Here is a 16,663-nt window from a genome sequence, read left to right on the forward strand (position 1 = left end):
CTTCCATGTCCTGGAAAAAAAGCTCTGTACTAACTTAACATTCTCTCATCGTGCTCAGATGCAAAGTGAGCACCTGGCCATTAACAGCGTTGTCTCTGTCCGAAAAAAAAATTATATGTCTTGTTCTACATGTCAAGTGTTGATACTTGCTAGGGGCCCCTGGTAAAGCTCTTTGAGCACGTAAATTTGATATTGCTCTATAGATAGAATGAAGATGACGTCACTCAAGCCTTTGTTATTGTATTTTGCCACCCGCGTTTGTGAGCGATTCTCACTAAACTGTATTAACCAGACTATAAAAGTTCATGGTTACACATAGTTTTGTGTGTTGGTCCGTTACACTTCCGGATGGCAATGTTATGAGCTTCTTAGCCAAGCGCATACTATCTATATAAATGATCACGTTTGTTGTTGTTTTAAAAATTATTATATGTTTGTATGTATGTATGTATGTATGTATGTATGTATGTATGTATGTATGTATGTATGTATGTATGGTTGTATGTATGTATGTATGTATGTATGTTTGTATGTATGTATGTATGTATGTATGTATGTATGTATGTATGTATGTATGTATGTATGTATGTATGTATGTATGTATGTATGTATGTATGTATGTATGTATGTATGTATGTATGCATGCATGTATGTATGTATGTATATATGTATGTATGTATGTATGTATGTATGTATGTATGTATGTATGTATGTATGTATGTATGTATGCCCGATGATGTCACTTTCCCCCCTCCCGCATGGACACCATCAACAAGTGAGTTTACAATCGACGAACTCACAAGCTGTGTTAAAAAATTACCTAATGAAAAGTCACCCGGGGCAGACGGTGTCACCTATAAATATATAAAACAAAATATAAACAAACTGGGACCAATTTTTACGGCCATCTTTAACACCTGTTTAAAATATCAAAAAGTCCCCCAGACTGGAAACACAGTATCATAACACTGGTGCCAAAAAAGAATGGGAACAAGGACAACGCCGACGACTGGCGACCTATCGCCTTATTACATCTTCATCATCGTCAGCATCATCATTATCATCGTCATCAACACTAATATCATTATTACCTCTGGGACATTCTATGGCAGAGTCTGAAACTTCACTGTTCAAATTAATACTCCAGCTCTATACATTGTACATTATTTTAGGAAATGGTATTATGTCAATGAATATGTTACCCTTGTTACATTATCATGTATATTTCCTGAAATAAACAATTTTGATATGTATGTATGTATGTATGTATGTATGTATGTATGTATGTATGTATGTATGTATGTATGTATGTATGTATGTATAATGTCCGGACAATGATAGTCCTCCGCATGTGTTTTTAAAAGTATTATTGATATTAATTTTGATCCCCCCCCCCCTCCCCCACATTATTTTATTACCTACGTCATACAACTAATACAAAGTTATAACTTGAAACTTATCATGGGAATGCTTTTTCAATCAAGAGTACAAATGTGTTGTATCCAGAATTAGTACATGAACTATTTTTGTCGATCCTTAAACCTGGTTAGATATAGCGGCATTCAAATCTCCCTCTTTCATGTGACATTTTATAAGATGAATGAACCACCTACATTGAATACCAGATTCTAAGAGACAAAAAACACAACACAAAATGGAAACACCAATGCTACAGTACTCTGGAAAAACCCATATTCAAAATTTTGGCCAGAAAACGCGTCCTTCAATTAATATCTATCGATTTAAATTATCCTCATCTTGTGCGAAGTCCCAGGTTTGATAATTTCTATTTGCCAAGATGAAGGTAATTTAAATCGATCGATATTTGAAGTACGAGTTTTCTGGCCAAATTTTAAAATATGGGTTTACTTTTTTTCCAGAGTACGACAGAATGCCCAAGGCACGGTTTCAAGCCATTCCTTTCAGCAAATCATCGACTGTCTATGTATAGAAAAGTAGATCTATCTTTACAAGATAATTAGAACGTTTAAGTAGTTGACGCGCCTCGAGGATGGAGCAAAATCGTCGTTTTTTTTAGTGGCTAAGCACGTCTATCTCTATGTCATGAGTTGACGAGGGACGAGTCAATTAGAAAGGCCACCCACACGGACCTTGAAAGCCTGAGGGCCATATGTCTAGATTGGTAGATCGTCTAGATGTTTGAGCCGTAATAGAGAAGACAAGTGTGATGTCAAAAAACAAAAACAACAAAAAAAAAAAAAAAAAACAACAAACAAACAACAAAACAAAATCAACTGGTTCCTATTTCAATGGAAGAATAAAACTACTCTTCCGGAGGACTGACATACCTTGTGTAAATGATATTCTGATTTCAGAGTGATGGCATCCTATTTTCTAGTCTAAATTATATTTTGCTGGTCATCAATAAAGATCATCCATCCTCGGTCTTTCACGTCCCGTGCGTCTTTTTATCTGCCTTTTCATCCTGCTACTGAAACAGTTATGCCACATTATAATTCAATAGGTAACCTATTCATTGTTAGTATCCCGGAGGACTGGTTACGTACACACTTCCAGGGATTTAGGAACCAGAAAAGTAGATGTGACGTCAAGACTTCTCTTTTCCCTTATTTAAACCACTGCAATACTATGTATGGAGAGTAGTCTTATCTGTCCATTGAAACACCTTCACTCATCTATTCAAAAAAATATATAACATAAATTGAAATCACTTTAATCGTACCCAGGAGAATTGTAAAAAACAAATCTTTAGGGTCTTTTCCAAGGGAAGACTGGAATAACGTAGACGACAGCCGCAGAATAGCGCCACAAATTGGGGCGAAGGCGAGTTAATTAACTCAAGGCAACAAAAACGTGACACGGAGATTCAAACTCAATAACGTCTGGTAAGGAAATATTGTCCATACGACCGTTATAGCAGGCTCCTACTCCCTAGTACACAAGTAGATGTACAGTAACTCATATTCTGCTCAGACACGCTTTCTTTTTGTACAAGAGCACAAGGTCCAAACAAACCCACTACGATGGACAATGGCTTTTAAAAGACGCGGCATAAAATTGGCTTTGCAGCAACAACAACAACAACAATCAATAGACATAATATTTTATACGAGACGGCGACAAGCCAGCATTCCAATGAGATCACAGTTATTTTAGATTTGCCATGGTGACCCGAATCTTAAAACAGACGAGGAACTGCAAAAAACAAAAACAAAAAAACAACAAAAAACAACAAACAAACAAACAGACTGACAAACAAACACAATCCATGATACCCTTCTCATATCAGCAGCAAATAAGTATGGGACCCATTCATAGCCACGTAACCTTATCATCCCAGGGTAACGCAGATGCTGATGAGGGGGATTTGAAAAGGTGAAGTGACCACAATGTGAAATGTTAGTCAATCGAATCCAAATTCTATTCATTCACTTCAATTCAGTCATGAGAATCAAAGTCTAATCTAACCACGTACATACCATTTTAAGCCGCGAGGTCCATTTTTATAAAGCCGAATATCCAACCAATCAACAGTATGCGCTTGGCTAAGGAGCTCACAACATTGCCATCCGGAATTATAACGAACCAACACACAAGTGTGAGTACTACCCATACTCGCGGATGGCAAAAAGCAATAACAAAGACCTGAGTGCAGTGACGTCAACTTCATACCATCTATAATAAAACAAAAAGCTATCAGGATAGGAATTTGCTTTAAAATAGAGTTCAAAAGGATAAAGAGTTTTGTTTCTTGAATCGCCATTACTTGTACGATCATCATGTCAAGAAGCCAAATAGGTTTCATTTAATTTGATTATTTTCAGCTTCCGTAACGGCATTATATGGAATCGTTGAAATTGTTGGTAAGAGGGTAGTGGGGGATTGATCTGATATTTGAACCGGATTCAATGATTACAATGGAAGGACGTCTCGAAATCACGATCATGGGTCGTCAACCACTTCACTGCCGCAATCTGGAAAAGCTCGTGTTTAACAATTTTGCCAGAAAACTTGCCCTTCAAAAATCGATCGATTTAAATGGCTCTCATCTTGCCAAAAAAAAAAAAAACACAAAAAAAAAACAACAACAAAAAAAATATCGAACCTGCGACATGATGGAAGATGTCGCGAAGTCCCAGGTTTGAGAGCTTTTGCCAAGATGTGGGTAATGAAGGTCGAGTTATATGGTCAATTTTTTTAATTCGCGTATTTCCAAAGTAGGACGGCAGTGGATTGCTAAAGATCCAGTAATAAAGAATAGAGGTAATTGTTGTGTGCCTATTTGGTCTTGTAGTATGTCACTCGCATTCGGATCAGAAGGTCCTGGGTCCGAGCCTCGCTACGCATAGTTGAGTCCCTGTAAAATGCTCTTTACTCACATTTTCTCACCGTATTCAGGTGTGAAATGAGTACCTAGTCGTTCAGCGTTGTCTCTGTCGCAAAAAAAAAAAATGATTAAAAAATTGTAATATCCCCTAAAAGGCGTCATGTCTCGTTCTACATGTTACGTGTAGCTGTTGGTCAGAGACCCTATGTAAAGCGCCATAAGCACGTTTAGTGATAATTGCGCTATTTAAAAGCTCAAGTGTGTTTTGTTTTTAAATTGTAGAACATGTAAATCGATTTGGCATGAGTTATGGGACATCGTGGCTCAGTGGCAGAAAACATGTAACAAGGAGAATGGGAGCGATCTATAGATAGTTCGAAGATGACGTCACTCAGGTCTTTGTTATTGTTTTTTTGCCATCCGCATTTATGAGTAACCCTCACTGAACTGTATAGATAGAATGCGCTTGGCCAAGGAGTTCACAACATTGCCATCCGGAAGTATAACGGACCAACACACGAACTCTGTGTAACCATGAACTTTTATAGTCTGGTTAATACAGTTTAGTGAGAACAACTCACAGACGCGGATGGCAAAAGCAATAACAAAGGCATGAGTGACGTCATCTGCATACTATCTATAGATAGTTCGAAGATGACGTCACTCAGGCCTTTGTTATTGTTTTTGCCATCCGCGTTGTGAGTTGTTCTCACTAAACTGTATTAACCAGACTATAAAAGTTCATGGTTACACAGAGTTTGTGGGTTGGTCCGTTATACTTCCGGATGGCAATGTTGTGAACTCCTTGGCCAAGCGCATTCTATCTATTAACCTGACTATAAACGTTCATGGATACACACAGTTTTGTGTGTTGGTCCGTTTTACTTCCGGATGGCAATGTTATGAGCTTCTTAGCCAAGCGCATACTATCTATATTCATGTTTTCGTCCAACCGAGTCATCAATCACATGATTTGTTGTCCAACGATTGGATATTTCTTAACAAATGTAAACAAGCTGCTTTGTTTACAAAAGTTATAAACATACACATGTTTCAAACCGTAGCCATCGTTATGTTATAGCCTGATACTGAAATCCAAAAGGACTGGCAGTTTGACGTCATTAGTGAGTTGTCGTTAGTAGAGCTCATGGAAACAAGTCATTTCATTGGTTGAACTATTGAATTCAACTCACGATCTGTTTTCTTTTGTAGCAAAAGACTGGCATTTTGGCGTCATTTTTTGGTCAGTATCAGGCCATAACTTTAGGAAGGCCACGGTCAAACTGAACAAAATGACCATTCGTGATGTTTGTTATTTCAAAATCTGTGAGCACGTTTCACTATGTGGGTCACTTTGAGCACATATTCCAATTCATGCCCATTGTTAATGTTTAGCTGAAATGAAAAAGTGATACCAAGGTTCCGCGTTTATGAGTAATGCTCACTGAACTGTATTAACCTGACTATAAACGGTCATGAATACACACAGTTTTGTGTGTTGGTCCGTTATACTTCCGGATGGCAATGTTATGAGCTTCTTAGCCAAGCGCATACTATCTATAGATAGTATGCAGATGACGTCACTCAGGCCTTTGTTATTGTTTTTGCCATCCGCGTTTGTGAGTTGTTCTCACTAAACTGTATTAACAGACTATAAAAGTTCATGGTTACACAGAGTTTGTGTGTTGGTCCGTTATACTTCCGGACGGCAATGTTGTGAACTCCTTGGCCAAGCGCATTCTATCTATACACCTCGAAGGCTGGAGACTGAGTGTATTCAATTTCCTTTCCTGTTTGTGAATAATTAGTATGTAATAGACGCTATACAATTCTGTAATTCGTTCACAACAAACACATGAAACATACCACAGCAAATAAAACTATGTGTAACCTAAAACGTCATCTGCATACTATCTATAGTACTATTCAAACATTTATTAAGTGAGAACTGATCATCCAAAGGTGTTATAAAACAATAACAAAGACACTCCGTGTGTTGTTTCACTTTGATGTTAGGAAATTGAAAGAAATTGCAATTCCGAGATAAAACGTTTGCGTTCGGTTCCTTTCGGTTCGGCAAGTAAAACGACTGAATAGGATTCAATAGTCTGATGTCACGTCACCCAGCAACGAGCAGCTTGGTTCTAAACAAAGAAAATCGGTACTTTTTATTCTCCATACTGGCTAGAACTTTTTCACGTGTCATGTAATCAGAATGTATTAAAGTCAAAACATGATAAAATTTATAATGTTTTTCTCCTCTGGACACACTTTTATGCTCGTTGGAGAAGTATTTCATAAGGTCGTCCACCATTGTTCCGATAGTTTAGAACCAGTTGCTAAGTTACCATGCGTCATTACGAGGGAAGTGACGTCATGGCTGTTGAAGGCTATTGCACTCACTTTGCAATGATAAAACAAGAGACCGACTGAGAGGAAATGTCAAATGGAGGGCAAGACGGACCGGGGTGGAAAATGAATGCACTCAGTGTTCAGCAATAGGGTGGGTTGAAAGAAAAATTAACTTTTAGATTGATAACGATTGATAACTATTTTTGGTAAGCGCATAGAGCACGACCCATTCATGGTTACCCTCTATGGAAATACTATGTATTATCATTATTATTATCAAATAATGGCTTTACATCAAATCCAGAAAGGAAGTACTCGATCTAACACATTGATGTAAAACATTCCGATACGTCAATACTTTCTACTATATAATTTGAATAGCTTGCTAAAATACGACTAATAGTTATCTCTTAAGCTAAGCAGAAACATATCATTAAGGAAGTTTCGATGGTGCAGACGTCTTAAATGTTTAGACTATTTCTAAGGTGTGAATTTGGAATGATCTAAGTATGCCTTTCACGTCAAAGATTACCAATAAGATTCAATAGTCTGATGTCACGTCCGCCAAGCAACCAGCAGCTTGGTACTAAACAAAGAAAACGGTACATTTTATTCTTCATGCTGGCTAGAACTTTTTCACATGTCATGTAATCAGAATTTATAAAAGTCAAAACATGATCTTATTTATAATGTTTTTCTCCTCTGGATACACTTTTAAGCTCGTCGGAGAAGGGCGGTGATGGAGATAATGGCGTCTGCCATTGTTCCGATAGTTTAGAACCAGTTACTTTGCGTCATTACGAACGAAGTGACGTCACAACTGTTGAACCCTATTACAATTGTAGGGTTTCTAGAATCGCTTCCATTTCATCTGAGTTGTACAATTCGACACAGCGGACCGATTTCTTAGATTTATATCCAACGTCAAAGGATGATTATAAGAGCTGCTGTCACTCAGGATGACTTGATAATACATAACTGCCACGACATGCTCATACTAAGAATTTTTAAAAAATGATCTTTATATAGGCGGCTTCAAAACATTGATAAGCGCTTCCAATACTCCTGGGAGACGACTGGGGGGTTTTCCGTGATAACCCTTTCAACCTACGGTATAAAACGAATAAATAAATTGACGTCACTCAGCTCTTTGTTATTGTTTTAAGCCATCCATTATTACGAGTAGTCCTCACTAAAGTGCATTCGATCGGACTATAAACGTTCAAGGTAAACATAGTTTTGCGTGTTGGTACGTTACATACGCCTTGCGGATAATTTGAGAAGTTTAGCTTAACACACACCATAACAATACAGACTCCAGACACAACGGATGACCTCAATCTAGGCTTCAGATCAGGATAATATTTGATTAAGATGATAAATTATACTTTAAAATTATGTTACTATAAATATTGCTGAGGATAATGCATAGACATTGTGCAAAGATGATTGATCTAGAAACTAGAATTTATCCAAATGATGGACGGTTATAGAATTCAACAAACAGTAATTCAACAAACTGTTTGTTTGCTTCCGATATCCCATTCATTGTCCAGTGTATACACAAGCCCTCAATCTAGATTAAATTAAATATGACCCAGATATAATAGAGTCTCATTCTACAACTCGTTGAGGGATTTGGGTTGTTTGGGTAGAGGGTATCTCTCTCTCTCTCTCTCTCTCTCTCTCTCTCTCTCTCTCTCTCAGCGTGTTTTTTTGTACACAGATATAAGGAATGATATAGAGAAATCTAAGATCATTGGTATGTAACACCCCTACCTGCTCCTTTTTTTCTGACCGACCCTCTGGGAGTCCCGATAGCTCAGTTGGTAGAGCACTCGAATCACAAGCAGAGGGTCCAGGATCGAACCCGTGGAGATTTTGTTTTTTTCAGTTCATCCAGCAGTGATTGTATAGCTGCGTGAGACTGTTGGATCTGGCAGAAAGCACTTTCGATAGAATAGCGTGTTATCAAATGGTAGCAAGTAATTTCTACTACCATACTTAAGCGATAGAAACTGAGGATAAATTCCGGCTCCACGGGCCATATGACTCTGAAGAACTACATCATCAAACGCCATCAAAATGTGTCTTTTGAAGCCTCCTAATTATTACACATACAGTTTCATTCTAGCTCTGGCGATCTCTCAGTCCTCTGAAGGTGCCTTTGGCATGTTATGAATGGCTATTAACAAGATGTGCCTAACTTCGTTTTGAAAGACATTTTGATTGGATGTTGTATTCCTTCCTACCACTACTGATTGGTATAAAAACTGTCAATGGCGTTGTCACGAAACTCTATGATCTTGACGCGTCCAAGGTATGTTTTACAATGGAAATCGGTTTGATATGACAACGACGACTATGATGATGATGATGATGATGATGATGATGATCATCATCATCATCATCATCATCATCATCATCATCCTCCTCCTCCTCCTCATCATCATCATCATCATCGTCCTCGTCGTCGTCATCATCGTTGTCATCATTACCATCACCATCATCATCATCATCATCATCCTCTAACTGTAGCATCATAATAATGTATTGTCGCCGTTTTGTTCTTCTATCGCAATTCGAGGAACATAAGGTGCGTATAATTGTTTAACATAGGAGTAAGGACAATATTCTATTTCATTATTTCAATTCCAATCCAATGTTGTATGATATGAAGGGACCAAGAGACAAATAATTATGACAAAGCTGGATACTTATAGCATCAATCCGATTGACCATTGCTGTACATTGACAAAACATTTATTTCATGATGGTCACAAATATACGACGTCATTGAATTATCGATGAATTCAGATGGGGACTCAATCTGTCAAAAAATCTGAAACCCGAGGCTTCATTTATTAAAGTCGCATTTTAAAGAATTTTTGATAAGTCCAGACCCATCGCTGGAATACACGTATTTAAAATTGTGGCCAGAAACCTGGTCCTTCGGATATTGATCGGTTAAAATGCCCCTCAAATGGGCAAAATTAATTCTAAAACTCGGGAGTTCACGAAGTCCCAGGTTAGAGAGTATTTTGCCAAAATGAGAGACATTTTAACCAATCGATATTTGAAAGACGAGTTCTCTGGCCAGAATATTAAATACACGTGCTCAAAGCACTTTAAAACGGGTCCTTAACCAATAACAAGACGTAACATGTAGAACGAGACATGACGCCTGTTAGGAGATATTACATTTTTTTTTTCGACAGAGAAAACGCTGTTAACGGTCAGATACTCATTTTATACCTGAGTATATTGAGAGAATGTGAGTAAAGAGAATTTTCCAAGGACTCAAATATGCGCAGAGCGAGGCTCAAAACAAGGAACTCCCGAACCGAAAGCAAATGTCACACCACTTGACCACAAACGAGTCTTTTTTCTTTTTCTTTTTAGAGTGCGACAAATTGAAAGTCTTGAGTTTTGATTTCAAGATGTTTGACACGTTGAAGGTCATCTTGTTTCGCCGAGATTTCTAAAATTAAAATCATTTCTGGACAAAAGGCATAACAAAGGAAATAAGGCGTTCTGTCAATGTTGGGCAAGGGTTGGTGATGATCTATTGATTTCATCAGTTTTTGAGTTCAGTCAGTGATGGGACTTTCAGGAAATTAGATGCAAACAACTTGAGGCTACCCGAACAAACACTAGGGACTGTAACCCAAATTTCTACGTATTATTTACAGAAAATGAAGTGAGTAGAAACGTGCCAGAAGACAATAAATAGAGAATAACAATTTCGCGAATATGGGAGCTCGAACCATCGACCTTACTGATACGACAACTCCGCCAGGCCGTGAGAGGGACGCTATACAGTCGACGCCATCCACTACAAATGTGTTTTCAAACGTTCTGTCTATCTTGAGTCCCTCTCCCGACTTCTTGAGGTATAATGGGTTCAAGACACGCAAACTCTGTAACGTTTGGTTACAAGCCAGCAGTTATACTTAAGCTCTAATCTCAACACAAACATAATATAATATAGAGACGGTAGGGACATTGAGTAAGCTACGATATTGAGGGTGAATATTAATTCAGAAGTGGAGCAGACACTTATGTTGATAATAATATAAAATGGAGTGAGTAGAAAAGAGTATTATTTAAAGCAAGATATTTTACACTGACAAAACATTTTTTATTTCTTATCTTGGCCACAAACCTGAACTAGATTTGTTGATTTGTCATGATGATCTCCAACTTGCCAACAATTCTAAATTTCGAGACTTTCATGAAATACTTGCTTTCAGGCCAAAATGTTGTTTTCAAAAATTGTTTTACTGGTCAGCCTTGATTTGGGAAGACTGTTAGATAGATACATATCTGAAAAGGTCAGTTTGAAACGGTGCGAAACAATGGATGGCTGTGGTGTTGGTAGTTAGTGTACTCGGCGGTTAATGAGAAAAGAAATGAACCCTTGATATTACGACATTTGTTAAAGGAGAAGCTGCAGACAAAAAGTGAAAGGGATGAAAGATGAAAAAAAAAATGAAGAGAAAAAAAAAAGGGGGGGGGGGGGGTTATGTTGTTTTAAAAGGTTTTTTGGCACTTGCGACACATTTATGTCATTTTAGCGCCAGCGAAAAGAAAGCAGATGAGAAAGTTAAACAATTCTAGATTTATAATTAAAAGCATACAGATTAGGTCTTAATCCATGCTAAGAGTTCAAAAGCTATCAAGATCACGTGCAACGTAAAGAATTCCCTTTAATCCATATATCAACAGAGCACGTGGCTATAACGGGGGTTTTCAGTGGTGATAAAGATTCTGATCCACATTTCACGACGCCTGATTAAATGTCCTAAACATAGACATTCTGATTATATATATATATATATATATATATATATATATATATATATATATATATATATAATATAATATATATCAATTATTGCCTTTTTCACCCTGGGTCAGGGTATAGGCCACAGACAGTTTCCATCCTTATCTATCTTGAGCTAACTTATTTTTTTATCTCGTTCCTTGTCTTATCACTTCTTTGTAATAACACGGGAGAGGGTAGCTCTACAGTCGAACCAATCCACCAGGCGGAGTTGTGTACCGGTAAGGTCGCGGGTTCGAGCCCCCATCGCCACAGCGAAATTTTTATTCTCCATTATTGTCTTCTACTCACTTCATTTTTTTTGTTATTATCAACATAAGTGCCTGCTCCACCCACTGTTCTGATATAAGAAGTAGCATAAGTAGTCTGGCCTAAATGAAGAAAAAAGTTGTTTTGTCGGTGCATCGTAGAACAGTATTGTTTAGGTTTAGTGTTGTTTTTCTGGGTCTTGGAATGATGGAAATATCTATAATCAGAACGATGTCTACAAGATTTTCATTAAGTTAATGCCGAGATATTTATTCCTATTTGAAACAATGTTAAGGGGATTAGGGGTAATATCCACTGATCTGATGATATCTAATTTTGAAGGGTCGAGACAATGTGTTCATTAGGAAATAGACCGTGTTTGTTTGTCGTTACATTTTGTTATGATAGGAACTCAAATCCAACTTCTTGATAACATATAACCCCCCCCCCCCCCCACCACAACCCATCACCCCTCCCTTATCCCATCCTCACATCAAACTAGCATGACATTATGCGGGATGAACAGACACTATGTGACACACGATTTCGGATCGGAACGTTCTGGGCTCAAGCCAAGCTCGGCGCATAGTTGAGTCCTTGGAAAAGACTCTTTACTCAAATTTTTTCACCGTACTCCGGTGTAAAATGAGTGCCTTGCCGTTAACAGCGTTGTCTCGGTCGGAAAAATAAATGTATTATGGCCGAACAGGCGTCATGTCTCGTTCTTTCTACTGCGTGTTGCTGCTGGCCAGGGACCCTTTGTAAAGCGCTTTGAGCACGTTTAGTGGATATTGCTCTATATGAAAGTTCCAGTTTAAAAAAAAAAACGATTTTCAAATGATAATGACGGAACAAGTAAACTGTTAGTTTTGGACAGTTCCCCCTATCAAATGTATAAACATGACCACAATTTCAAGACATAAGTGTCAAAAGTCTATTTGGCATATAGTTGATAATCGAATTGATATTTGATATACTCACAACAATCGCTAGCCGCATCAACACACAAACTAAGTGTATATCCTTAAAAGTTTATAGTCTGGTTGATAGAATTTAGTGAGATGTATTCACCAAAATGGCTGTCTAAAAACAATAACAAAGAACTAAGTGGCGTTAAAATAGTTTCTTCTATAAAATTCAATCGACTATCAAGAAGAGAGAGAAAAAAAACCCCCGAGAATTTCTATAGGAGCTTCTTTACAATCCAACACAATGACACCATTAGGACGAGACATTAGGCCTGTGGGGCGTTATTACATTTATTTTTAAAAAACGACACAAAACGGCCTTACTTGTCAGATACCCATTTTACACCTTAGTACGGTGAGAGAATGTGAGTGGAATTAATGACTTTTCCAAGGACAAAGCGGGACTCAACGCAATGACCTTCGAACCTGTCATGCCACAAGACTAGAGAGCTGCTAACCATAAAGGGGAGACATCCAGAGATACAAGACAATAAACTTGCCAATGAGTCACGTGAATGAGTGAAACGTGATTACACACTTGTTTCGCCGGTACTGGCCAAGTGATCATGCAATAAAATCTATTTTAGACCAGACCGGAGAGCGAGAGCTGAAGTGGAGTCTCTGGAGAGTCTCATTAAAAGGAGAAGATGGCAATGGTTGGGGCATGTCTGTCGCAGACCTGATGAAACACTGATAAGAAAGGCTCTGCGATGGACAACACCCCAAAGAAAGAGGAAACGAGGCCACCTCAAGGAGAAAAGGAGACGTACCGTAGAGAGGGACCTAAAGCAGAGAGGTCTGTCCCTCGAGATGGTCCCAAGAATAGCTGCTGACAGGACCAGGTGGAGATCCCTTGCATCGCCTCAAGAACCAGCAGGCCCGGAGCGGATTGAGTGAGTGAGAGTGGATAATTGTATTGCACTTCCAAATGTATGCGTAGCCCTCATAAAGAGATGATACACAATATTGCTCTTGGTTTAGAGATCGAAACAAAATAATATGTTACGGAGAGAAGAAAAAAGCAAATAGCAATGATGAGATTGATGATGATGATGATGATGATGATGATGATGATTATGATGATGATGATGATTTAGTCTGTAACCCTTTTCTGCATCTGCCAATCGCTTTGTGTCTCAACAGATTTAGAATACCCATTTCTTCTTTATTTGTCTGTTTGTTTGTATGTTTTTTTAATGGTTTTCTTGTCGTGTAATGGTTGCCAAACTGGACTATGAAACCTTGTTGAGCTACTTTTGGCGATTTTGTTTCATGCAATCACATTGCACTAAGAGAATTTTGACGCACTAGTGTTGTGATTCCGAAATAGAAGAAGAGAAATATGAGGTCTTTTTAAGTTCAGGTTCATTTTGCTAACTTTGGTGATGTATAGAAGCTCTTTGACTTATATGCACAAACAAATGTATCACGTTTCCTGAGGAGATGTGAAAACCAGATGCACATATCTCTACTGGTTTTACAATAAGTCTTTGAAATTGAAGACTTATGGACACCCTGTATTATTCTATCATCGCCAGGCCTATACCTATTTCTACCTAGACCAATAGCCGTTTGTTTGATTTTAAAGGCCTAGTCTGTTTTTAATGGTTGGTAGTTTATCACTTTGACACTCTGTTAGTAAAGGATCATTCTGAATATTATCATATTAGAAAAGACGATTCCTCAGAAATGATTTTAATCGATTACGCAGTAGCGTTAGATGCCGTCACCTAGGCATCACAGGAATATAGATACTCCATCAATCAAACAAACATTTGATGTAAACAGGGCTTGAAACGAGGATCTTCCTATCCCCAGTGCAATGTCTCAACCAGTCGGCCACTTTATCCCCATTATTTAGTAATCACCATATGTGACCCATCGTCTCAAAACGGTATTATGTCGGAACGAACCAGATGCTTAAAATCTGAATTAAATGTTAAACTGGTCAAAAATATAAATTGTTGGCATCAGCACCTTAAAATATGGTATCCATTCTCCTCCATAAAACATACAAACGCAACACAAGTCTGATATTTCTGGCTATAAATTCAATTTTCAACATCTTAACCAACCCGACTTAATGCCGTTTTGAGGCGAAGGGTCACATATTTTATATCTTTTCTTTCCCCTTTTTTTTGGACCAATTAACATAGGATGTCTACTAGGTTTTATGGTTTTATACCAGTTTTTGTGTACTATCAGACCTATGATGATGAAAATCAATCTAACCCTAAGTGGACATCATACCTAATATTTTTTCACTACGAGTCCATAGATAACGATGAACTCAAGCTGTATCGTACACGGCTGATTGCCGTTTTAAAATTCTTTTAGCTAAAAAGCTTAATACCCATTGTTGGTAGTGGGGTGATGCACTCGGACTATTACAATCAACAATTGAAATTAGCCAGGAAGACATATTTTCCCAGGGTAATAAATGGTAAAAATGTATTTATTTATTTTAAAATATCTATTTCTCTGCACAAGAAATCATTAAGTCAACCAATGCACCATTCGAATGAGTCCTTTGGAAGTTGTATTAATAATGAATGTTTACAACAGCCTGAAATATTTTTAAAAATTATATAATCGCTACATGAAAACAACGTCAACCCATTTGTGTCAACTCGTGTCACGTGATTGGAAAGCTAGGTCTGTATGGCTCAGAATTAAAACAATAATACATTAAAGCATAACAAAAACAAAAATATGGCGGATGGTTTACAGATAAAAGTCGAATTATCATCCATCATTATCCTTATCTTCATCCACATCATCATCATCATCATCATCATCATCATCATCATCATTATTATTATTATTATTATTATTATTATTATTATTATTATTATTATTATTATTATTATTATTATTATTATTATTATTATTTCTTTTTGTTTAGGTTATTTTATTAGTAATCTTTTTTTTCGAATTATTTTTTCTTGTTTGCACTCCATCCACCCTTCTTCACTGTGCCTGTGCATGTGTGTTTGTGTGTGTGTGTGTGTGTGTGCGTGTGTTCGTATGTGTGTGTGTGTGTGTGTGTTTTCGCTCGTATGCATTTGAACAGACTTATACTATATCATAATCTCAATGTGTATCTGTTATTCCTTTGTGTTTGTGTTTATTAATTGTAAGAGTTTATTCCGACGACTATACGAAAGCTGCTGTCGTATTTATTGGAGTAGTTTTCAATCATTACATCCGCTAATCACTGGGGAGTTGGGGTTTTTTTAGACCCCGGGCCTTAGCTATTACATAGATTATAGTTAAGTAACCGGATTGTGAATTATGAATGGATAAGTCAGCTTTCAGCTTGATTACATGTTAGCAGAATGGCTGGGAGGAAGATGGATACGTCGAAATGCCGTACACTGATGAAACACTTTTTAAGAAACAACAAAATGAAAGCAACACATTTTGGCTAGAGGTCTTTTATCTCTAATATAGAATGGGTTAGAATGCCCCGACCTATGAGGCTATAAGAGAGAGAGAGAGAGAGAGAGAGAGAGAGAGAGAGAGAGAGAGAGAGAGAGAAAGAGAGAGATATATGAATATATTGTTGTAAGAATTGGCCCAAAATAGAGAAAATAGTAGTAGTACCATGACAACTTGGGTATCATTGTGATTTGGAGGAGCACATGATGGGTTAGAGGCCTTTGATACCACACGTACGGGTTTGGTTCTGAATCGTCTATATTATTACCCTAACTCTCAAAACACGTCTTGTTTCGTTGTTTGCAAGATTTTGTTTTTGTACATCAAGCATCGATAGAACAGTAAAGGAAGGTGCCCCAAACGTAAACAATAACAAGTTGCTAGTGATTTCCGTTAGGGGCCGGAAAAATTTACGCACAATATAGGTCTCCCAATTTTGTAGTTTGAGTTGTAGGCAATACACTTTCAGTATTGAAAATATGTTTACATAAAATCTAA

General features: G+C 37.5%; 1 protein-coding gene across 1 annotated transcript in view; it reads right to left on the reverse strand.

The window, feature by feature from the left end:
• Nucleotides 1-16,663, reverse strand: part of LOC144963179 (UDP-GalNAc:beta-1,3-N-acetylgalactosaminyltransferase 2-like) — a 368,482-nt gene that overhangs the window by 156,930 nt on the left and 194,889 nt on the right. The gene's annotated exons all lie outside the window — the stretch shown is intronic.

This window comes from Berghia stephanieae, chromosome 1 (assembly GCF_034508935.2).
Source record: "Berghia stephanieae isolate SIO BIC M18660-M18661 chromosome 1, UCSD_Bste_1.3, whole genome shotgun sequence".
NCBI lineage: Eukaryota > Metazoa > Mollusca > Gastropoda > Nudibranchia > Aeolidiidae > Berghia > Berghia stephanieae.